Source organism: Rhopilema esculentum, chromosome 20 (assembly GCF_057945365.1).
Source record: "Rhopilema esculentum isolate cy_ngs chromosome 20, ASM5794536v1, whole genome shotgun sequence".
In the NCBI taxonomy this organism is placed as follows: domain Eukaryota; kingdom Metazoa; phylum Cnidaria; class Scyphozoa; order Rhizostomeae; family Rhizostomatidae; genus Rhopilema; species Rhopilema esculentum.
Window position 1 is genome coordinate 8,075,115 of NC_142834.1, and position 25,863 is coordinate 8,100,977.

Below are 25,863 nucleotides of genomic sequence, written 5' to 3' on the forward strand. Positions count from 1 at the left end.
GAGGAGGATATCCCAGCAGCCCTTGCAAAAATGGAGCATGGCATGGTTTGAAGAAAAGATGGCGACGAATGTTTTGACATTTTACCGACACTAAAGGTATGGGAAAACTAAACAACTGAGATTTAATTATTTTTGAAACTTTATAAGTAACTTTTATTGTCGTTTATCAACCCATTTAATAGGAAATATTTTCAAAGAATAACACCCAAACGCTACAGAACATTTCCCTAGTGTTCACACGTGGTGCGGGGTTTCGTGTGGAACAGAAAGTTCACCTCGTGTGGCGGGTGTTTCAAATTTATCACAAATTGTGGTTTATGAATTCCAATATACATAAAGCAGTCAATTTTGATATTGCCATATTTAATTTATGCATTAAATATAGACAGAGGTTCCAGTGTTACCAAATTTAAATAGTTTATATCTAGTTTAAAAAATATCTCTACATTGAGCATTTCCAATCAGCAATTAATTTTTTCAAGGATTTTTAGTTGGGAAAATTGTTCGAATTTGTTCGAAAGGTTTATTGTAATTTGCCAGAATTTCTGTCACATAAATGATGTCACCAAAGGATTTCAAAACCCTCCCCTACGTCACAACCTTGTTGACACTTGGTATCATTTTGCTAAATATGCCTCGGCGTCCACCTTAAACCACATTTTGGAGTGGGCGTCTCTAGACAAATTTTGTTTTGGAGATGAATCATGCCTGTCTTCCAGACATGTACTAGCCCCCGTTTTGGGGTAATTGCACATGCCCATTATCACTTGAAGCTCTGGCAGGAAATTCAAGAGTTGTGTGGTCACAGGCAGTACTGTTGTGCGAATACTGCTATTAACGGGCATGTGCTATGAACCCGCAACACTGATTGGTTTAAGACAGTAGTGTTTTGAAACAAAGGACTGATAGTTTCATCTCCCCAACAAAATTTGCAAGCTTTTACTGTAGTTTTTCCACCATTATCATTGATGCCACAACCTGAATATCATACTTGGCAAAAAATGTAAGGGGGCTATAGCCCTCCAACAATGTGTGGGGGCTCCCCGGCTATGGCTGTAGACAGACATTGTTTCCTGAACAGACTCTCAGTTCTATTTCTTTTAATACTGTTCCCAATACCAAAACCTAATTTTTGCCCTCCTCAATTTTTTGACAAATTTGCAAAAAAAGATGGGACTGGAATCAAATAATTATTGAAATGATCCTACATATTTTACTGAAAATAAGCATCTTGCTATCAAACTAAAGAACGATGCTGTATGTTTTCTGTCAATTTCCAAAGTTAAATGCAACAAAATTAAAATTGATCTTTTCTAGCCAAACTGTAGGATGTTGTAGCAAGGGAAGGTTTTTTAAAGAACACCCCTAATACCTTTTTGTCAGCTTGCTTCATGTGGTACAAATTTCCTTTTGTAGGCTTCAAAAAGATCTCTGGGGGTGTCACAGATCTGTCCTGATTTGGATATGTGACAAGACATTGCATCAACTTAAATGTTCAGAAAATGATTGAGCTGCCACAACTAGCAGTTTTCCTGCAAAGAGGTTTAAAGTCCTGAAAGAATGCTGGTGCCTATCTCCATGTCTTTTGAGAGTCATTGATCGTTCTGATGCATTGAAATATCGAATGCAGACCTTATGAGAAATTGAAGCATTATGATGCTGACTATGTGATTGTTCCCTCTCTGTTCGTCATTTGGAAGCTAAGGATTGCCTTGAAGGAAATTAATGGTAAGGAAGTTTCTCAGATTTTTTTATCAATCCTCATAACCTTAATACGACCACTCGCATCAGTTTGAAAGTTAATTTTCTTATTTGACATGGATATATCTTTTAATTAAATGAATGTTTTAACTTCTCTTATAAAGGGTTTATTATTTTAAGTTTCAGTCCTTTGCCTTTGGTTGCTTGATTCTCATGTTCCTTTCCCTAATTTTGACAACCAACTTTAATTTGTTTTTTCTTTTTGTGTCCCTATGAACTTTTAAAAAAGGTTTTTTTAAATGATGTGTGTGTTGTTACATAAACCTAATTGTATAGGATGCCTTCATTCCTTGCAGCATTCTATTGAAGATGTGTTGTTCTTTCAATGAAGCCCTTAATTTTGTTGGCCTATTGATTTCAAAATGTGGCACGATTTTCCTTTCGTAGGGTTCTAGAAGATCTCTTCAATCAATGGAGATGTGACAGATCTGTCCTGATTTGGAAATGTGACAAGACATTGCATCAACTTAAATGTTCAGAAAATGATTGAGCTGCCACAACTAGCAGTTTTTCTGCAAAGAGGTTTAAAGTCATCAAAGAATGCTGGTGCCTCTCTCCATGTCTTTTGAGTGTCATTGATCGTTCAGATGCATTGAATTATCGAATGCAGACCTTGTGAGAAATTGAAGCAAATCCTTGCTGAGTATATGATTGTTCCCACTCTGTTCGTGATTTGGAAGCTAAGGATTGCCTTGAAGGAACTTTAACGGTAAGGTAGTTTCTCAGATTTTTTTATCAATCCTCATAACCTTAATATGACCACTCGCAACAGTTTGAAAGTTAATTTTCTTATTTGACATGGATATATCTTTTAGTTAGATAAATGTTTTAACTTCTCTTATAAAGGGTTTATTATTTTAAGTTTCAGTCCTTTGCCTTTGGTTGCTTGATTCTCATGTTCCTTTCCCTAATTTTGACAACCAACTTTAATTTGTTTTTTCTTTTTGTGTCCCTATGAACTTTTATAAAAGAGTTGTTTAAATGATGTGTGTGTTGTTACATAAACCTAATTGTATAGGATGCCTTCATTCCTTGCAGCATTCTATTGAAGATGTGTTGTTCTTTCAATGAAGCCCTTAATTTTGTTGGCCTATTGATTTCAAAATGTGGCACGATTTTCTTTTTGTAGGGTTCGAGAAGATCTCTTTAATTAATGGAGGGTGTCACAGATCTGTCCTGATTTGGATATGTGACAAGAAACTGCATTAACTTAAATGTTTAGAAAATGATTGAGCTGCCACAGCTAGCAGTTTTTCTGCAAAGAGGTTTAAAGTCATGAAAGAATGCTGGTGCCTATCTCCATGTCTTTTGAAAGTCATTGATCGTTCAGATGCATTGAAACATCGAATGCAGACCTTGTGAGAAATTGAAGCAAATCCTTGCTGAGTATATGATTGTTCCCACTATGTCCGTGATTTGGAAGCTAAGGATTGCCTTGAAGGAACTTTAATGGTAAGGAAGTTTCTCAGATTTTTTTATCAATCCTCATAACCTTAATATCACCACTCGTAACAGTTTGAAAGTTAATTTTCTTATTTGACATGGATATATCTTTTAGTTAAATAAATGTTTTAACTTCTCTTATAAAGGGTTTATTATTTTAAGTTTCAGTCCTTTGCCTTTGGTTGCTTGATTCTCATGTTCCTTTCCCTAATTTTGACAACCAACTTTAGTTTGTTTGTTCTTTTTGTGTCCCTATGAACTTTTAAAAAGGGTTGTTTAAATGATGTGTGTGTTGTTACATAAACCTAATTGTATAGGATGCCTTCATTCCTTGCAGCATTCTATTGAAGATGTGTTGTTCTTTCAATAAAGCCCTTAATTTTGTTGGCCTATTGATTTCAAAATGTGGCACGATTTTCCTTTTGTAGGCTTCGAGAAGATCTCTTCAATCAATGGAGATGTGACAGATCTGTCCTGATTTGGATATGTGACAAGACATTGCATCAACTTAAATGTTCAGAAAATGATTGAGCTGCCACAACTAGCAGTTTTTCTGCAAAGAGGTTTAAAGTCATCAAAGAATGCTGGTGCCTCTCTCCATGTCTTTTGAGTGTCATTGATCGTTCAGATGCATTGAATTATCGAATGCAGACCTTGTGAGAAATTGAAGCAAATCCTTGCTGAGTATATGATTGCTCCCACTCTGTTCGTGATTTGGAAGCTAAGGATTGCCTTGAAGGAACTTTAATGGTAAGGTAGTTTCTCAGATTTTTTTATCAATCCTCATAACCTTAATATGACCACTCGCAACAGTTTGAAAGTTAATTTTCTTATTTGACATGGATATATCTTTTAGTTAGATAAATGTTTTAACTTCTCTTATAAAGGGTTTATTATTTTAAGTTTCAGTCCTTTGCCTTTGGTTGCTTGATTCTCATGTTCCTTTCCCTAATTTTGACAACCAACTTTAATTTGTTTTTTCTTTTTGTGTCCCTATGAACTTTTATAAAAGAGTTGTTTAAATGATGTGTGTGTTGTTACATAAACCTAATTGTATAGGATGCCTTCATTCCTTGCAGCATTCTATTGAAGATGTGTTGTTCTTTCAATGAAGCCCTTAATTTTGTTGGCCTATTGATTTCAAAATGTGGCACGATTTTCCTTTCGTAGGGTTCGAGAAGATCTCTTCAATCAATGGACGGTGTCACAGATCTGTCCTGATTTGGAAATGTGACAAGACATTGCATCAACTTAAATGTTCAGAAAATGATTGAGCTGCCACAGCTAGCAGTTTTTCTGCAAAGAGGTTTAAAGTCGTGAAAGAATGCTGGTGCCTCTCTCCATGTCTTTTGAGAGTCACTGATCGTTGAGATGCATTGAATTATCGAATGCAGACCTTGTGAGAAATTGAAGCAAATCCTTGCTGAGTATATGATTGTTCCCACTCTGTTCGTGATTTGGAAGCTAAGGATTGCCTTGAAGGAACTTTAATGGTAAGGTAGTTTCTCAGATTTTTTTATCAATCCTCATAACCTTAATATGACCACTCGCAACAGTTTGAAAGTTAAGTTTTTTATTCTACATGGATATATCTTTTAGTTAAATAAATGTTTTAACTTCTCTTATAAAGTGGTTATTATTTTAAGTTTCAGTCCTTTGCATTTGGTTGCTTGATTCTCATGTTCCTTTCCCTAATTTTGACAACCAACTTTAATTTGTTTTTTCTTTTTGTGTCCCTATGAACTTTTATAAAAGAGTTGTTTAAATGATGTGTGTGTTGTTACATAAACCTAATTGTATAGGATGCCTTCATTCCTTGCAGCATTCTATTGAAGATGTGTTGTTCTTTCAATAAAGCCCTTAATTTTGTTGGCCTATTGATTTCAAAATGTGGCACGATTTTCCTTTTGTAGGCTTCGAGAAGATCTCTTCAATCAATGGAGATGTGACAGATCTGTCCTGATTTGGATATGTGACAAGACATTGCATCAACTTAAATGTTCAGAAAATGATTGAGCTGCCACAACTAGCAGTTTTTCTGCAAAGAGGTTTAAAGTCATCAAAGAATGCTGGTGCCTCTCTCCATGTCTTTTGAGTGTCATTGATCGTTCAGATGCATTGAATTATCGAATGCAGACCTTGTGAGAAATTGAAGCAAATCCTTGCTGAGTATATGATTGCTCCCACTCTGTTCGTGATTTGGAAGCTAAGGATTGCCTTGAAGGAACTTTAATGGTAAGGTAGTTTCTCAGATTTTTTTATCAATCCTCATAACCTTAATATGACCACTCGCAACAGTTTGAAAGTTAATTTTCTTATTTGACATGGATATATCTTTTAGTTAGATAAATGTTTTAACTTCTCTTATAAAGGGTTTATTATTTTAAGTTTCAGTCCTTTGCCTTTGGTTGCTTGATTCTCATGTTCCTTTCCCTAATTTTGACAACCAACTTTAATTTGTTTTTTCTTTTTGTGTCCCTATGAACTTTTATAAAAGAGTTGTTTAAATGATGTGTGTGTTGTTACATAAACCTAATTGTATAGGATGCCTTCATTCCTTGCAGCATTCTATTGAAGATGTGTTGTTCTTTCAATGAAGCCCTTAATTTTGTTGGCCTATTGATTTCAAAATGTGGCACGATTTTCCTTTCGTAGGGTTCGAGAAGATCTCTTCAATCAATGGACGGTGTCACAGATCTGTCCTGATTTGGAAATGTGACAAGACATTGCATCAACTTAAATGTTCAGAAAATGATTGAGCTGCCACAGCTAGCAGTTTTTCTGCAAAGAGGTTTAAAGTCGTGAAAGAATGCTGGTGCCTCTCTCCATGTCTTTTGAGAGTCACTGATCGTTGAGATGCATTGAATTATCGAATGCAGACCTTGTGAGAAATTGAAGCAAATCCTTGCTGAGTATATGATTGTTCCCACTCTGTTCGTGATTTGGAAGCTAAGGATTGCCTTGAAGGAACTTTAATGGTAAGGTAGTTTCTCAGATTTTTTTATCAATCCTCATAACCTTAATATGACCACTCGCAACAGTTTGAAAGTTAAGTTTTTTATTCTACATGGATATATCTTTTAGTTAAATAAATGTTTTAACTTCTCTTATAAAGTGGTTATTATTTTAAGTTTCAGTCCTTTGCATTTGGTTGCTTGATTCTCATGTTCCTTTCCCTAATTTTGACAACCAACTTTAATTTGTTTTTTCTTTTTGTGTCCCTATGAACTTTTATAAAAGAGTTGTTTAAATGATGTGTGTGTTGTTACATAAACCTAATTGTATAGGATGCCTTCATTCCTTGCAGCATTCTATTGAAGATGTGTTGTTCTTTCAATGAAGCCCTTAATTTTGTTGGCCTATTGATTTCAAAATGTGGCACGATTTTCTTTTTGTAGGGTTCGAGAAGATCTCTTTAATTAATGGAGGGTGTCACAGATCTCTCCTGATTTGGAAATGTGACAAGAAACTGCATTAACTTAAATGTTCAGAAAATGATTGAGCTGCCACAACTAGCAGTTTTGCTGCGAAGAGGTTTAAACTCATGAAAGAATGCTGGTGCCTATCTCCATGTATTTTTAAAGACATTGATCGTTCAGATCCATTGAATTATCGAATGCAGACCTTGTGAGAAATTGAAGTAAATCCTTGCTGAGTATATGATTGTTCCCACTCTGTTCGTGATTTGGAAGCTAAGGATTGCCTTGAAGGAACTCTAATGGTAAGGAAGTTTCTCAGATTTTTTTATCAATCCTCATAACCTTAATATGACCACTCGCAACAGTTTGAAAGTTAATTTTCTTATTTGACATGGATATATCTTTTAGTTAAATAAATGTTTTAACTTCTCTTATAAAGGGTTTATTATTTTAAGTTTCAGTCCTTTGCATTTGGTTGCTTGATTCTCATGTTCCTTTCCCTAATTTTGACAACCAATTTTAATTTGTTGGCTCTTTTTGTGTCCCTATGAACTTTTAAAAAAGAGTTGTTTAAATGATGTGTGTGTTGTTACATAACCCTAATTGTATAAGATGCCTTCATTCCTTGCAGCATTCTATTGAAGATGTGTTGTTCTTTCAATGAAGCCCTTAATTTTGTTGGCCTATTGATTTCAAAATGTGGCACGATTTTCTTTTTGTAGGGTTCGAGAAGATCTCTTTAATTAATGGAGGGTGTCACAGATCTGTCCTGATTTGGATATGTGACAAGAAACTGCATTAACTTAAATGTTTAGAAAATGATTGAGCTGCCACAGCTAGCAGTTTTTCTGCAAAGAGGTTTAAAGTCATGAAAGAATGCTGGTGCCTATCTCCATGTCTTTTGAAAGTCATTGATCGTTCAGATGCATTGAAACATCGAATGCAGACCTTGTGAGAAATTGAAGCAAATCCTTGCTGAGTATATGATTGCTCCCACTATGTCCGTGATTTGGAAGCTAAGGATTGCCTTGAAGGAACTTTAATGGTAAGGAAGTTTCTCAGATTTTTTTATCAATCCTCATAACCTTAATATCACCACTCGTAACAGTTTGAAAGTTAATTTTCTTATTTGACATGGATATATCTTTTAGTTAAATAAATGTTTTAACTTCTCTTATAAAGGGTTTATTATTTTAAGTTTCAGTCCTTTGCCTTTGGTTGCTTGATTCTCATGTTCCTTTCCCTAATTTTGACAACCAACTTTAGTTTGTTTGTTCTTTTTGTGTCCCTATGAACTTTTAAAAAGGGTTGTTTAAATGATGTGTGTGTTGTTACATAAACCTAATTGTATAGGATGCCTTCATTCCTTGCAGCATTCTATTGAAGATGTGTTGTTCTTTCAATAAAGCCCTTAATTTTGTTGGCCTATTGATTTCAAAATGTGGCACGATTTTCCTTTTGTAGGCTTCGAGAAGATCTCTTCAATCAATGGAGATGTGACAGATCTGTCCTGATTTGGATATGTGACAAGACATTGCATCAACTTAAATGTTCAGAAAATGATTGAGCTGCCACAACTAGCAGTTTTTCTGCAAAGAGGTTTAAAGTCATCAAAGAATGCTGGTGCCTCTCTCCATGTCTTTTGAGTGTCATTGATCGTTCAGATGCATTGAATTATCGAATGCAGACCTTGTGAGAAATTGAAGCAAATCCTTGCTGAGTATATGATTGCTCCCACTCTGTTCGTGATTTGGAAGCTAAGGATTGCCTTGAAGGAACTTTAATGGTAAGGTAGTTTCTCAGATTTTTTTATCAATCCTCATAACCTTAATATGACCACTCGCAACAGTTTGAAAGTTAATTTTCTTATTTGACATGGATATATCTTTTAGTTAGATAAATGTTTTAACTTCTCTTATAAAGGGTTTATTATTTTAAGTTTCAGTCCTTTGCCTTTGGTTGCTTGATTCTCATGTTCCTTTCCCTAATTTTGACAACCAACTTTAATTTGTTTTTTCTTTTTGTGTCCCTATGAACTTTTATAAAAGAGTTGTTTAAATGATGTGTGTGTTGTTACATAAACCTAATTGTATAGGATGCCTTCATTCCTTGCAGCATTCTATTGAAGATGTGTTGTTCTTTCAATGAAGCCCTTAATTTTGTTGGCCTATTGATTTCAAAATGTGGCACGATTTTCCTTTCGTAGGGTTCGAGAAGATCTCTTCAATCAATGGACGGTGTCACAGATCTGTCCTGATTTGGAAATGTGACAAGAAACTGCATTAACTTAAATGTTCAGAAAATGATTGAGCTGCCACAGCTAGCAGTTTTTCTGCAAAGAGGTTTAAAGTCGTGAAAGAATGCTGGTGCCTCTCTCCATGTCTTTTGAGAGTCACTGATCGTTGAGATGCATTGAATTATCGAATGCAGACCTTGTGAGAAATTGAAGCAAATCCTTGCTGAGTATATGATTGTTCCCACTCTGTTCGTGATTTGGAAGCTAAGGATTGCCTTGAAGGAACTTTAATGGTAAGGTAGTTTCTCAGATTTTTTTATCAATCCTCATAACCTTAATATGACCACTCGCAACAGTTTGAAAGTTAAGTTTTTTATTCTACATGGATATATCTTTTAGTTAAATAAATGTTTTAACTTCTCTTATAAAGTGGTTATTATTTTAAGTTTCAGTCCTTTGCATTTGGTTGCTTGATTCTCATGTTCCTTTCCCTAATTTTGACAACCAACTTTAATTTGTTTTTTCTTTTTGTGTCCCTATGAACTTTTATAAAAGAGTTGTTTAAATGATGTGTGTGTTGTTACATAAACCTAATTGTATAGGATGCCTTCATTCCTTGCAGCATTCTATTGAAGATGTGTTGTTCTTTCAATGAAGCCCTTAATTTTGTTGGCCTATTGATTTCAAAATGTGGCACGATTTTCTTTTTGTAGGGTTCGAGAAGATCTCTTTAATTAATGGAGGGTGTCACAGATCTCTCCTGATTTGGAAATGTGACAAGAAACTGCATTAACTTAAATGTTCAGAAAATGATTGAGCTGCCACAGCTAGCAGTTTTTCTGCAAGAGGTTTAAAGTCATGAAAGAATGCTGGTGCCTATCTCCATGTCTTTTGAGAGTCATTGATCGTTCAGATGCATTGAAACATCGAATGCAGACCTTGTGAGAAATTGAAGCAAATCCTTTCTGAGTTTATGATTGTTCCCACTCTGTTCGTGATTTGGAAGCTAAGGATTGTCTTGAAGGAACTTCAATGGTAAGGTAGTTTCTCAGATTTTTTCATCAATCCTCATAACCTTAATATGACCACTCGCAACAGTTTGAAAGTTAAGTTTCTTATTTGACATGGATATATCTTTTAATTAAATAAATGTTTTCACTTCTCTTATAAAGGGGTTTATTATTTTCAGTTTCAGTCATTTACATTTGGTTGCTTGATTCTCATGTTCCTTTCCCTAATTTTGACAACCAATTTTAATTTGTTGGCTCTTTTTGTGTCCCTATGAACTTTTAAAAAAGAGTTGTTTAAATGATGTGTGTGTTGTTACATAACCCTAATTGTATAAGATGCCTTCATTCCTTGCAGCATTCTTTTGAAGATGTGTTGTTTTTTCAATGAAGCCCTTAATTTTGTTGGTCTATTGATTTCAAAATGTGGCACGATTTTCCTTTTGTAGGGTTCGAGGAGATCTCTTCAATCAATGGAGGGTGTCACAGATCTGTCCTGATTTGGATATGTGAGAAGACATTGCATCAACTTAAATGTCCAGAAAATGATTTAGCTTCCACAACTAGCAGTTTTGCTGCGAAGAGGTTTAAACTCATGAAAGAATGCTGGTGCCTATCTCCATGTATTTTTAAAGACATTGATCGTTCAGATCCATTGAATTATCGAATGCAGACCTTGTGAGAAATTGAAGTAAATCCTTGCTGAGTATATGATTGTTCCCACTCTGTTCGTGATTTGGAAGCTAAGGATTGCTTGAAGGAACTCTAATGGTAAGGAAGTTTCTCAGATTTTTTTATCAATCCTCATAACCTTAATATGACCACTCGCAACAGTTTGAAAGTTAATTTTCTTATTTGACATGGATATATCTTTTAGTTAAATAAATGTTTTAACTTCTCTTATAAAGGGTTTATTATTTTAAGTTTCAGTCCTTTGCATTTGGTTGCTTGATTCTCATGTTCCTTTCCCTAATTTTGACAACCAATTTTAATTTGTTGGCTCTTTTTGTGTCCCTATGAACTTTTAAAAAAGAGTTGTTTAAATGATGTGTGTGTTGTTACATAACCCTAATTGTATAAGATGCCTTCATTCCTTGCAGCATTCTCTTGAAGATGTGTTGTTTTTTCAATGAAGCCCTTAATTTTGTTGGTCTATTGATTTCAAAATGTGGCACGATTTTCCTTTTGTAGGGTTCGAGGAGATCTCTTCAATCAATGGAGGGTGTCACAGATCTGTCCTGATTTGGATATGTGAGAAGACATTGCATCAACTTAAATGTCCAGAAAATGATTTAGCTTCCACAACTAGCAGTTTTGCTGCGAAGAGGTTTAAACTCATGAAAGAATGCTGGTGCCTATCTCCATGTATTTTTAAAGACATTGATCGTTCAGATCCATTGAATTATCGAATGCAGACCTTGTGAGAAATTGAAGTAAATCCTTGCTGAGTATATGATTGTTCCCACTCTGTTCGTGATTTGGAAGCTAAGGATTGCCTTGAAGGAACTCTAATGGTAAGGAAGTTTCTCAGATTTTTTTATCAATCCTCATAACCTTAATATGACCACTCGCAACAGTTTGAAAGTTAATTTTCTTATTTGACATGGATATATCTTTTAGTTAAATAAATGTTTTAACTTCTCTTATAAAGGGTTTATTATTTTAAGTTTCAGTCCTTTGCATTTGGTTGCTTGATTCTCATGTTCCTTTCCCTAATTTTGACAACCAATTTTAATTTGTTGGCTCTTTTTGTGTCCCTATGAACTTTTAAAAAAGAGTTGTTTAAATGATGTGTGTGTTGTTACATAACCCTAATTGTATAAGATGCCTTCATTCCTTGCAGCATTCTCTTGAAGATGTGTTGTTTTTTCAATGAAGCCCTTAATTTTGTTGGTCTATTGATTTCAAAATGTGGCACGATTTTCCTTTTGTAGGGTTCGAGGAGATCTCTTCAATCAATGGAGGGTGTCACAGATCTGTCCTGATTTGGATATGTGAGAAGACATTGCATCAACTTAAATGTCCAGAAAATGATTTAGCTTCCACAACTAGCAGTTTTGCTGCGAAGAGGTTTAAACTCATGAAAGAATGCTGGTGCCTATCTCCATGTATTTTTAAAGACATTGATCGTTCAGATCCATTGAATTATCGAATGCAGACCTTGTGAGAAATTGAAGTAAATCCTTGCTGAGTATATGATTGTTCCCACTCTGTTCGTGATTTGGAAGCTAAGGATTGCCTTGAAGGAACTCTAATGGTAAGGAAGTTTCTCAGATTTTTTTATCAATCCTCATAACCTTAATATGACCACTCGCAACAGTTTGAAAGTTAATTTTCTTATTTGACATGGATATATCTTTTAGTTAAATAAATGTTTTAACTTCTCTTATAAAGGGTTTATTATTTTAAGTTTCAGTCCTTTGCGTTTGGTTGCTTGATTCTCATGTTCCTTTCCCTAATTTTGACAACCAACTTTGATTTGCTTGTTCTTTTTGTGTCCCTATGAACTTTTAAAAAAGAGTTGTTTAAATGATGTGTGTGTTGTTACATAACCCTAATTGTATAAGATGCCTTCATTCCTTGCAGCATTCTCTTGAAGATGTGTTGTTCTTTCAATGAAGCCCTTAATTTTGTTGGCCTATTGATTTCAAAATGTGGCACGATTTTCCTTTTGTAGGGTTCGAGAAGATCTCTTCAATCAATGGAGGGTGTCACAGATCTGTCCTGATTTGGATATGTGACAAGAAACTGCATTAACTTAAATGTTCAGAAAATGATTGAGCTGCCACATCTAGCAGTTTTGCTGGAAAAAAGTTTAAAGTCGTGAAAGAATGCTGGTGCCTATCTCCATGTATTTTTTAAAGACATTGATCGTCCAGAGGCAAGGAAATATCGATTGCAGACCTTGTGAGAAATTGAAGCAATGTCATGCTGAGTATGTGATTGTCCTCTCTTTCTCTCTTTTCCTGGACGTGAAGTCAAGAATGGTATTGATTTTGGGATTGCCTTGAAGGAAATTTAATGGTAATGAAGTTTCTCAGACTTTTTTAATCAATCCTCATAACCTTAATATGACCACTCGCAACGGTTTGAAAGTTAAGTTTTTTATTTGACATGGATATATCTTTTAGTTAAATAAATGTTTTAACTTCTCTTATAAAGGGTTTATTATTTAAAGTTTCAGTCCTTTACCTTTGGTTGCTTGTTTCTACTGTTCCTTTTACCTAATTTTGACAACCAACTTTAATTTGCTTTTTCTTTTTGTGTCCCTATGAACTTTAAAAAAGATTTGGTTAAATGATGTGTGTATTGTTATGTAAACCTAATTGTTTAGGATGCCTTCATTCCTTGCAGCATTCTATTGAAGATGTGTTGTTCTTTCAATGAAGCCCTTAATTTTGTTGGCCTATTGATTTCAAAATGTGGCACGATTTTCCTTTTGTAGGGTTCGAGAAGATCTCTTTAATCAATGGAGGGTGTCACAGATCTGTCCTGATTTGGATATGTGACAAGACATTGCATCAACTTAAATGTTCAGAAAATGATTGAGCTGCCACAACTAGCAGTTTTTCTGCAAAGAAGTTTAAAGTTGTGAAAGAATGCTGGTGCCTATCTCCGTGTTTTTTGAGAGTCATTGATTGTTCAGATGCATTGAAACATAGAATGCAGACCTTGTGAGAAATTGACGCATTATCATGCTGACAATGTGATTGTTCTCTCTCTCTTTTTCCTGAACCTTTATTCAAGAATGGTCCTGATTTTAGGATTGCCCTAAAGGAAACTCAAAGGTAAGCATTTTTATCAGGTTTTTTCATGTAACCTCATTACGTTATTTTGACAACTCTAAACAGCTTGAAAATTCATTTGACATGGTTCATTTCTCTTATCATTTTCATTTCTCTTATCAAGGCCTGTTTCTTTTAAGTTCTGTATTTTGCATTCATTCGCTTGTTTCTGATAATTCTCCACCAATTTTTGCCTGTTGAACATTTTCGGAGTTCTGTTCTACTTTTAAATTGAATTTTCTTACTGTAATTTTTTATTAAATTCTTTTTAATAAGAAATGTTTTTTAAAATTTCTTTTTTGTTTTATTGAAAGCATAAAAATTCTTCGTGTTTTTTTTATTATTTCAGAAAATATTTTTTACTTTTTTGCAGTCTCGAAAACCTTTCTATGTGATGACTATTTTGCTTTCTACTTGAATCGGCGAAAGTTTTGCTGGAACGAGAGATTCTAACAAGATGTCAAGAGACAAATGAAGACCAACATCATCAGGTAAATCTGCAATGCTTTTATTATTTTACTAGCTTTACATGAAATTTTATCACCCACTTTCTGCCAAAACACCTTAATGCTTGGCTTCTCTCTTTGAATTACTTCTTATATGCCAAATCCATCGATTTCGAATCGATATAAGCAAGCTGTGCCTTATGAAGGAGAACCTGGGCTTGGTCTAAACCAATTTTCTAAGGTCCTTTTAAATATTTCAATACCAAATTACAGCAACGTTTATGGCTTTATCTTTAAATAAGGTATTGCTGAAATGCGTGAACCTTCACCAGTTAATACTTCTTTCATGAACTGATATTTTTAGTACTACTTTAGGCGATCAACAAACTATTTGGCTAGACTCTTATTAGAATTATATAATACTATAAATTTGGAAATAATTTTTATTTTATACATGTGGCTTTTCATACACCCTGAACACAGTTAAATCTTCTGCCATCAATCTTAAAAACTCTTTTTTATCTTTCGATTTTTAACAAAAACATGAGCAGCTATTCAATGATATGCTTAAGATTTTAAAACGTTAGCTTTGTGACAAGATAATTGCTTTTTGCCATATCCGTTACTCCGTTATTTATTCCCATCGTCTTTTTCATTGTTTGCTTGCAGAATAATAATTTGACTTTTTTATTTCTATTTTGAAGGGAAATTGTCCTGAGGATTATGCACGAGAAGAAGACGCACAAGAAGAAGATTCACAAGAAGAAGATGCAGAAAAAGAATATGCACAAGAAGATGTCAACAAGAAGATGTTCACAAGAAGAGGAGCAGTGAAGATGGACTGAAGTACTCTTGAGAAAACGGAAGATTGTTATTAAAGCCTTACATGTATACACAAATAAGATTGTGAATGGATTAGAAATGCAGTATTTGCTGGCAAGTTATTGGTTGCAAAACGCTCATTAGAGCAAATTTTGGTCATTTCCCAGTGGGTATGCTTGATGGCATTTTGATACTTTGCAAAAAGTTCCATCCTTTTGCGCGTTTGGAGAAGTAAGCGTGTAAATTGTCATTTGAAGGATCTAAAGCGCGTAGGTTTTCACGTTGGGCAAGGTAAAGTGGTTACTGGAATGTCTTTGTGCATGTATCGACACTTTCAGTATTGGACAGTGATAGGCAACTGTTGGAACACCCTTTTTAAATATGCTTGCCAGCATTTACTGTATTTTTTTCCACCATAAGGGAAGGTCATTTGAGCAGCTTCTTCAGCAGAACAAGGCAGAGTCTTTTTCCGTTTCAAAACAAGGCAGAGCTTTTTCCGCTTCAAAACAAGGCAGAGTCTTTTTCCGTTTCAAAACAAGGCCGAGTCTTTTCCGTTTCAAAACAAGGCAGAGTCTTTTTCCGTTTCAAAACAAGGCAATTTTTTTCCGCTTCAAAACAAGGCAGAGTTTTTTTCCGCTTCAAAACAAGGCAGAGTCTTTTTCCGTTTCAAAACAAGGCAGAGTCTTTTTCCGTTTCAAAAAAGGCAGAATCTTTTTCCGTTTCAAAACAAGGCAGAGCCTTTTTCGCTTCAAAACAAGGCAGAGTTTTTTTCCGTTTCAAAACAAGGCAGAGTTTTAGAGATGGGGCTTTTCCAAAAGTTTTTTAAATATACAAAATTTCTCACTAGGTTTTCAGTCCAATTTACACAAAACATTTTTTGATTTTGTTCTATAGTTTTAACTTGTCTAGTTTCGAAGTTGAAAAACTGAAACTAAATTACTTTTTAGCTCAATGCTGTATATTTTAACTGGCAAATATCACTTGAAATGTTAGGGAATCTAACCGTACCCTGGTCTCTCGAAGTGGAAAAATTTGGCCCTTATGATTTTCTTGACATCAAAAGTTTAGCTTTCTATCTGATGATTTCCATATTTTATCTAAATTCTGACCGGCTAAGATCAATATAAGAATACAGAATTATAAACTGTTTAACAAAAACAGAAAAAGTCGTAGGTAAGAAAAGCTGCTTAAATGACCAACTTAGAACTTCCTATCCATCAGCTGAATTTCGATTTTAAGGGAAGGGCCCTTGTTTTAAGTCTTAAGGCTGAATTTTTGTGACGTCACGTGCCTGTAGCTGGGTTCCACGCTTTAAACTGTACTAAAGAAGAAGATGCATTGGTCAGGTTTGGTAAAAGAATAGCGATGTTAGCCTACCCCAGCAACTGGCCAGAGGAAAGGATATCTATTACAAAGGAATTAACCTGAAGGAAAAGACCATTCTCACGGGTACCACTCAACGTCAATCAAAGTTAAGTCATGATGGGATTCTTTGTCAGTATGAATTGATAGCAGCAACGAAATAAAAGAGTGTCGCGATAGAAGTAAGGACGGAAGTGATGTGCAAGATTCACAGCTAAACTGTCGCCGGGAGTTTGTAGGAAAACAGGAAATGGCAAATGGAGCTTAGAGCACGCAGAGACTAAGAGATGGTGATCCATGCATTTCTACGCTTTCTTTTCGGTTTTCCTTTTTATAATGCTTCTCTTCCTGTTATTTTTTCCTCTTTCCAGCCTATTCTAAAAACCAGACATTTTTACTTGTCCCAGCTTAATATTTACAGTATTTTTTTCAGAGCATCACAAAAATAATATTTTCCTCAGAACAGAAGGTCCCAAGTTGCGAAAACATCCCACTGTTCCTTTTTCCGTCAAGTTTCCCTAGCGTTCAAACACACCACACACAGACATAGGGTAGACCTACAACCAAGCCGTAATGTAAAACGCGTCCGTTTATCTCTCCTGATAAGACTGCTCTCCTTAGGGTTAGATTTATCTTTTTTCGACTTCTTTCTCCTTTAAATGCTTCCCTTCGTTACTTCATCTGTGATTCTCCCTATATGAACGGCCGGACAAACCATTCAAAGATAGAAGAAAGCAAGTATGAACGACATCTATGATGATGCAACGTCAAGGTCATTGTGAATGGCATGAAGCTTCAATAATGATTCAATAATGAAGAGCATGTCTGTCACTTGGCCCGTGCGTCACATTAGTCCAAAAAAGTTGTAACTTTAACCTTCTTTACGAAGTGCTTGAAACTACCAAATTTGGGGACCATTTTTACAAAATTCAGCTGATAGGAGAAAGTTCGATTTTGAAAATATTTGTAAATTGTTGTTGTATTAAGTATTCTTTAAATGCAGGTGCACAACTGGTGTGATAGAGCCTATGGCAACAGCCCATTCCCTGGTATATTTGATTACCCGATTTTCCACCACTAACAGCCCCCCCTTTACTTTAAGATAAGTCAGGAGGGTCCAGTGTCCTTGTCTTTCAAAGGGAAATGCTTTTCCTAACATGAGTAGGTTTTTTTGCTGTTTTTCAGACCAACAAAACAGACCCGGGCGTTTTTCAATGGTGCTTTTTCTATATAAGTGTACAACAAACTGGGCTCCTTCTTCACAATCTTCCAATTTTTTACCCAATTATTATATTTCCAAGGTTTTCACTACTTTCTTTGAGAATAATCCAAACCTATCTGCAAAGATAAGGAGGTTTACATTTCTAAGCATCCCAAAGATAAACGTTCACGTTTAGATAGTGGTAAAACGTTTTGAGACCTTTGGTTCATTTCCCTTCCCGATTTCAATTATCCCTGATATACCAGAATTTTTTGGGTTCCCGAATTTTTTTTGTTCGGTTCCATAGTTAGTTCCCTGGTTCATAGTTTGAAAAGCATCCAAGCCAGACAGCTCTATTCCACCATTTTGCACCTGCATCGTGTCTGCACATTCTCTTTACGGCTTCTTGTATTAGGGATTGGGAACAGTGAATGTTTGTGCGGACACACCCCCACCCCGCCCCGCCGTGCTGGGCCTCTTCCCGCGGAGTGCTCCGACGTCCTGCCTGCGCTGCAAGATTCTGGTGGTCTCCAGCTGGTCGTTCTCCGCTTCATCGTGTCTTGCCATCTCTTCAAGTTTGTCCTTCATCTCCAAGGTAAGAGGATTTATTACCTCTCTTCCACTATCTCTTTTATTGCTTGTCATCTTTGCTTGTATATTGTACACATTTAATCAGGATCCAAACTCATCATTGGGACATTAATACGTAGCTTTGTTTACCTCCAAACACTGGGTGGGGGCAATGTTTTCGGTGGCTGTTTCAATGATAGGTAACTTTAACGGCGAGTGAATCATATTGTATTAGAGTACTCTCTTTGCTGCAACGATGTCTTGGTGAATGGGAGTGCCGCAATGGAAACGAAAGGCTGCAATCTAGCAACTAAAAGTGTTGATCGGGGTTGTGTTGTAAGGATAGCAATTTCTGATCCGTCCTGGCTCTCTAGTCGGGTGCGAGGGTTTTTTGTATATGTAGTTCTTTTTATTATTATTTAATTTACCCTATCGGTCAAGGGTACGGCGAAACGTTCTGTTGAATAGGTAATCTTGCAGTTCATCACGTTTATGTGCGCCTTTTATCATTTATTAGTGTAAGAATTTTTCTTTGATTTTCCTAGGGTTAAATAATTAAGTAATTCTTTATAAGCAATAACTAACTTTTAAGTTATTTATTCAACTATTATTTCGATAATGGGAAGATGTGAGCAACGACCAATAATTCAATATGAATAATGCTGACAGTAATAGTAACGTAAAATAAGGGCGAATTATAAAGTTAAATAAATTGTTAAAAGTAAATAAATAAGTTGAATAAATTGTTAAAAGTAATCTAATACAGTTTTTGGGGCGGATATTTCCCTAATATATCCATTTTACGTGCTATGAAATTGATATATATATATTTAGATCTAAGAAACTGATAATATTTGATAATATCCTACCAGTTTAATTGGAATCAAAAGAATTATTATAATTATTATTATTGTGTAAGTTTCACAGCTTATGTTGTAAAACTGCAAGATTAGACCCAATTGACTAAACAGCTAGTTATTTTTTAATAAACTAGGTTTTTCTTTATCAATATTCGCAAGTAATAACCTGAGGTTAAATTAAAACTGCAAGATTCACTGATGCTTTTTCTAATCTTTTATTCAAGAGCAGCTAGCTGCGTCCTATGTTCTTAAGGTTAAATTTTGTAATTTTTCAGGACAGGGGATTTCTTTGCAAGATAGCCCTTCAATTCGCACATACTTGATATTATGAATAGAGAAAACATTTAATTACTAGGTAATATATTTAATCATTAGCCAAATGGAACTTAAAATAATCTACTCTGAATTCATTAAGTAGGCATATAATTATATTTGTTCGTATAACTTAGCAATTTATTTTAAATAGCTCTTTTGAATAATATTTTTATTTCTACTGTTACTAGTTTCTTTCTCATTTTCTACCCTCTACTTCCCCCAACATTTCCAAACCAAAGTTGTGCTTTCCCATTTTTCAAAAAATATCCATTTTAATTTCTAGCATTTGTTTCTATACCAAATTAGCAAGCTTGCCATCCTTTTACATTAATTTTCTGATAAAATTCTTTCGTGAAAGCCGTTTTAAGTATTTTTGGAAAAGTCTTTTTTTCGACTGATTTCAAAATCAAGAACTGGTCAATTATTCAAGAGTTCGTTAAGCTAGGAGATTTTTCAAAGTTCCTTTGGCCCCCTTTTATGTTTCCAAATGTTTTGCAGATTTTAATAATGTGTTGGTTTCATTTCTCTTTTTCCAAAACTGCTCTCGTTTTCTGAACAATCTAAATACTTTTGCAATTCAGCTTGCCCCCTCTATACCTATAGGGTTTTCGTATTTTAAAAAGCAGGAAGGCAACGGGGGTTTAAAAAATTCCTCCGCTGCCTTCCTGCTTTTTCAAAATCGATTTTTACATCCATATAGGGCAGAAAACCTTCTTTGTCATGATGTGAATTAAAATTGTCTTGTCTTTTCACCACCCTCTGCTGTTATTTTCTTCTTAAAACTTTTTAATAAAATCTATGTTAAGTATAACTTCTGAGTTTATTGTTTGTAACCTGTTTTAGCAATATATTTTTACTGAGTTATATTTCTCTCCGCGTTTTAAGTAAGCATTTTATTTTTATATGATTAGTATATTGCGTGATGAACTGCCGACGCTTAGGCTCTTTTCGACCATTCGCTGCCAAATTTCCCCTCGTCCATAACACTGCAACGGGACGATTTTTCTGTGTGCTTGGCACGTACCGGGCAATGACGAGAAATGCTGGGTGGCGCGTAGACGTTGTGAACAGTGGCCTTACTAGTCAAGTTATCAAAGTTGCTGGTAGGTAGGCTTTGGTAGTCTTGGTCAACGGGTCTGCAACACCTCTCACATCTCACACTGATCAAACTGCAAGGAGTGCGCATTTTAGCACTGTTTACAAAAACCCTCAATTTTTTTCCTAAAAGCAGTGTGATCTTTCGGCTGGTTAGGTTGTCTGTTTTAGGTTTGCAGGGCAGTGCCCCCAGTAAGCCAATGGTGTCTTGCAGCAACGGGGAGAAATGGTGCAATATGATTTACCCCTCAAAAATAGGCTAGGTTAGGCCTTAGGAGATGAGTTTTGGTACTGGTTCTTTGTTGTACAATATACTTGTTAAAATGACGGGCAGTGGAAGAGATGGTGTAGGAGAAAATAAATCCCCTCACCTTAGAGATAAAGAGCAACCTGGAGAGATGGTAAGATGGATGGAGCGTAGAACGACTGGCTGGGCCTCATCAGGGTCTTGCAGTGCAGGTGGGGCGTTGGGGCACTCCGTGGGAGAGGCCCAGCATGGCGGGGCGGGGTGGGGGACCCTTTATACTTGTAAAAAAATTTTCGAAAAATAATTTTGAACCTTCCCCCTGTGTTTTCTCTCGGAGTGCAGACTGTCCCCCTACTTTTCATCTTGGAGACGAACATGTCCCCCTGACTTGTCAGTCGGAGACCAGCCTGCTGACTCCGTTGGTATCCCCCGGTAAGCGGTCTTCCCCGGCTCCGGATGTCCGGAGCCAGGGACTACCGCCCACCGGGAAGCGCATGCGCCGTCCGAATCCCAGCTCTTTGTTCCCATTTTGAATGCCCATTGTTTTCGCATTTCCCATTGTTCCATTGTCCATCTATTGTTCCATTGTCCATGTGATTGCCGCTTGAATTTTCTGGAGGAAAAACAGCGCTTGAGCCGGGATTCGAACCCACGACCTTGTGACCTTTGACATTAGCAGTCACCCACTAATACCACTGGACCACAAGGTCGCTTGGTTAGCGAGGGTAACAAGTGCTAGTATATTTTGCTTCACCAGAGATCACTAGAAGGCATCATTACTGCGATGCTAAGTCTACAAACATTGCAAAAGGGTTGAAAGTTTAAAGTTAGATGAATTTCTACTTAATTTCAATAAATTCAGAGTTTTTGCGAATTTTATGTTTTTTTAACTCTTAAAACTTATCAGATGAGCGCAGCTAAGCGGGTAATTCTACTTTTCAACATAAGAAAAATTGGATACAGGTTTTCAAAAAGAATTCCCTTAGAATTCATACAAAATCACATGTTGCTAAATTTAAGCAGAAAAATGAAAGACGACCAAAAAAAGATAAAAGTATTTCAAGCAAAAGAAAACGTTTGAAAGGTCGAACTCTCGCCTCTCAAGGGTCATGGTCATGCCATTGGACCAAACAGCCTTTGACGCCAATAATTTAATTAACAAGATGTTCAGGCTTACAAAATACAATCAAAATAAAATCGCAAAAACAAATCTATGACAACAAATAAAAGAATAAATAACCAACAAAGCGGGATTCGGAGACAAAATATTTTTATTTGATCGAATTTACGGCGCTTCAGAAAGGAGAATTAAGGATGCAGTGGCCGGGGGGGGGAACTATAGTCCCCTGAAAACAACTATATTTATTTCGAAATTTTACTGAATTTCTTGGAAAATTCTATTTCAGTTTCTCATCTAAAACAATAACCCCTAATGCATTCCCGTAGAAAATAAATCGAGAAACAAGGGTGGGAAACTATGTAATGTAAAATTGGGGGCTATGTAAAATTCTACATAACATCAAGGGCATTGGAGCAGATAACTGCGTGAAGGGGCTAAACATTTTAGGGGGCTACACATGCTAAAAACAAGAGTAAGAAAGTTTTGTCGCTGCATAGAATAGTCCTACTCCTATGGCGAATAAGATATAAAACCCGAGGTCAATAGACCCAAAGTCAATATATATCAACAATATTGTTTGTAACATTTTACAATTGAGATTTGGCAGGTAGATGAAATTATTCCTCTTGCAAGGGATTGAAGAGCAGAGTGGCTAAAAGTCTGCAATCCTTTTCAAAAGTCTCGCACAGATAATAATTTCAAAACAAAATGTTCTGCTTCTATAAGCTTTTGAGACACAGTTTATTATCACAGATGTGTGCCCCTTTAATGGCTCAATACATTTAAAAGCTTTGACATCTGACATCTATTCCCCAATCTCTGGTAATCCATCAGGCTCAAGGAGCAACTTGGATCCTCTGTCTTAAACTTATTCCAAAATTTAATAATTTATTCTTGGTGAAAAATTGGCAAACTACCCCAGGTTAACCATGCCAAAATTCCCAGGTTTACTAAATTCCAAAACTTGAAAGGCCTGTGGTTCTGAAACTGCATACAATTGTGCTGCTTTGAGAACTTTTACGTTTGTTTTGAGAAAACAGGAACACTCTTTTAAACAACACATGTGACTGACATATTCATCATTTCATGTCCCCTTCTTAGGACAGGCCTCAATAAATAACCCTGGGAAAAAATGATATTACTTACATGTATCACCTTATTATTATAAAACTTAAAATCAGGTATTCAGAGTCATCAACTGTAACAAATCTACAAATAGTTGGCTGTTCTTTATCTTGCACCCATCGCTTCCATTTCTCTTACCTAAAAAATTGGTATGAAAACCATTAAAATCAGCTACAGTAATCTTTTTATAAAAATCAGAAGTAAGCACTTAGCTGTCCAATTCAAAGAAAACATCACTACTTTGTCACAAAGTTTCAACTACAAGATCTCATTTTAAGACATGGTTTCATTTGCTTCTCCACATATTCATAATAGCTCAGAATCTACTTTTTCAAGCATCTCAGGCTGCCTAAATCATAAAAAATTGAAACGCCTAAAGTATATCTTGCAATAAACCTACTGCAATATAAGGTTATCAATTCTGAAGCCAAAACCTGGTATTTCTATAAAAATCTTCAGTAAATCAAACAAAGAAAAAAAAGAAAGTTTTAACAAAATATTACAAAACTTTGGTAAGCTGCAAACTTAGGCAACAGCTGAGAAAACTCCCATTTTTTATCACAATTAATCTGCAAATAATTTTAAAGTCTTGGTAAATTTATTAATCTACTATAGTCTGCCTGCCAAATATGATGGCAAAAATGAATTTCATCTGTCTTTATTGGGTAAAAGAAAATTGGCCTATCAAGAACCATGGCAATGAGGAAAAAGATATTGATTAGATAAATGGGTAATAAAACAATTTGCCAACATATTTTTGCCACATAAGTCAGCTGGAAATAGTTTATTACTTAGATATATCAGGAAAAAAAGGAACTAAGATGGCTAGCCAAGGCCCCTTTATTTTCCTTCCATTAATGGTCAGTTTTTGCCACAACAAGCGCTGCTGTCCCAAAAAAGACTGTCACTGACAAGGCCTTCACAAGGAGAGTGAGTTGAGGCATTTGCATTTAATACCATATTATAGTATTGTTTTTAGCTACGTATTCATAACAGGTTTGACTAAACTATTGTGTCTTGTTTGCCGTTTCGAAATGCAAAGTGAAGATAAAGAGGCATGAGCTTATATTTTGGCTTTGTATTCAAACAGTAGTGCATTTAATACAAGGCTCTAATTTTGAAATGTGTTAGCCAGGTACCAGGGCTGTGCTACAACATTTTGACAGCTGGCAACAATGAATAGAATAATATGGTCCCCTTAACATTTGTTACCTGGTCACAAAGATTTTACTCTTGTTACCCAGACTATGTGTAGCGTTACGACTTTTTTCATCAAATGGTCATAAATGTTTCCATGATTAAATAAAAGATCTGAACGAGAACGGGTCTATCCATTGAACTACTTGCTTTTCTCAAAAAAGATATCTTACAAGTGGCTTTTTAATTTGCTGTTGATTAAGACTTCACCATTCATTCTCTGAAGAAATTTCACAGTAGTGGTATTTAGTTCAAACAAGACTTAAATGTTTTATTTATCAGATTTTTAGGCAAAAGACATCATTATTATGGAAACACAGAAGGGGGAAACAGAAAAAACAAAAAGATGAGAAGTTTATTAGAGAGGGCAAACAAAAAACCTGTGACCAAGGTATAAAATCATTGGAAATAGATTTTGCTGTTCTAATGCTGTCCAGTTCTATTTTATTAAAACACATAAAAGACAAGCACAAAAAATATGTTTTTAGCCTGTTGTTTTCATAGCAAAAAGAACAGTAATCAGGGAAAATACTAAAAAATTTTAGGTTTTCAAACTAAAAGAATTTTAGAAGTGGCAGCATGGGGACAGAGGGGCTTATCTATTTTGACTTTCCCTATATATTTTACAGCAATTAGCCTTGCCCTATCAAGTCCACCACTAACTGATTCATAAGGATTAATGAATGCCCTTGCAAAACGGTGTTTTACCAACAAAAGATACAAGACAAAGCGGCAGAAAAGTTGGGTCAGACTTGGGCACTTCATACATATTATGTGCTTGATGAAAATTACTGCTTGTGTTCTTGTCTGTCATAAAGTGTTTTTTACCATACAGGAAGAGCTGTTCATGCTATTTGGTATATAGAACAGGATGGTTCTAAGTTGCTACTCCGAGTTTCGGGCTTAATGCAGTAATCAGGCAACAGTTGTGCTTAAAGTGCGTATGAAATAACTTCACACATAGTTTTTTTGAAAGAAATCGAAACTTCTACAGGTTGTTGCAATACAAAACAAAGTTAACTCAAAAATTTGCACAGGAAAGTTTGTTTTGGGGGTTTTGTAAATAATGAGTGCAAGTGACAAAGCATAAGAATCAGTGATGTCACAAGGTTTGCAATAAGTTTCGTCTTCATACCAGTTATTCAGGGCTGTTAGTCAAACTGATACGAAACTAAGGGCAATTTGATACGGCACAAAAGATAGGATAAAGAACCTAACTGAAAATTTCCACTTTTTCTATTTTTAAACTGGGGTACTTTGCTACAGACCTTGGGTTGGTGTTATCGCATCTCAGTCGCACTTTAGAACTCAGCACAAATCTTTGCAGTATAGGACAGTTTGATACGCTGATAAAGATAGGAAATAGACATCGACTAAAAATTTCCCCCTTTAGACTACGGTGCTTTACCGCCACTAACGACGATATTTTGATATCTCTGCTGAAAGTGGGTACAATAGCAGCAAACTTTGCAATAGGTGGCATTCTGATAAGCAGAAAATGATAGGATAAAGACCCCACCTGAAAATTGCCCCCTTGTTTTATTTTTAGACTGGGGTACACTGCCCCAGACCTTATAGACAGTATTATCATGTTATATTTCAGTCATACTTTGGTACAACAATATGAAACTTTGCAAAAAAGGGCAGTTTGATGAGCTAAAAAAGATTGGATATGGACCCTAACTTAAAATTCTCCCTATTCAGCTATCATAACCTGTAGTTTCAATAGTGACATCCATTTTGCTTAGTGTAATAAACACCAACTGCTTTCTTGTTTGCAAACTTTGTGATGTCACAGATAACATGGGCTTTGTCGCATTTGAAGACGTGAAAATAAGATATTCAACCAAAA

At 35.5% G+C, this 25,863-nt stretch overlaps 1 long non-coding RNA gene across 10 annotated transcripts; it reads left to right on the plus strand.

The window, feature by feature from the left end:
* Window positions 1-22,739, plus strand: LOC135687224 (uncharacterized). 10 transcript variants are annotated; one of them, XR_016145099.1, is made up of 20 exons: window positions 1-96; window positions 1,417-1,728; window positions 2,149-2,470; window positions 2,891-3,213; window positions 3,633-3,954; window positions 4,375-4,697; window positions 5,118-5,439; window positions 5,860-6,182; window positions 6,603-6,925; window positions 7,346-7,668; window positions 8,088-8,409; window positions 8,830-9,152; window positions 9,573-9,894; window positions 10,316-10,637; window positions 11,058-11,380; window positions 11,801-12,123; window positions 12,544-12,890; window positions 13,312-13,654; window positions 14,025-14,142; window positions 14,802-22,739. It is a non-coding gene; the product is annotated as an uncharacterized LOC135687224 (long non-coding RNA). The 10 variants fall into 10 exon arrangements; XR_016145101.1 differs by having other exon boundaries at window positions 8,830-8,965; window positions 9,708-9,894; XR_016145104.1 differs by having other exon boundaries at window positions 2,149-2,283; window positions 3,027-3,213.
* The last annotated feature ends 3,124 nt before the right edge of the window (window positions 22,740-25,863 follow it).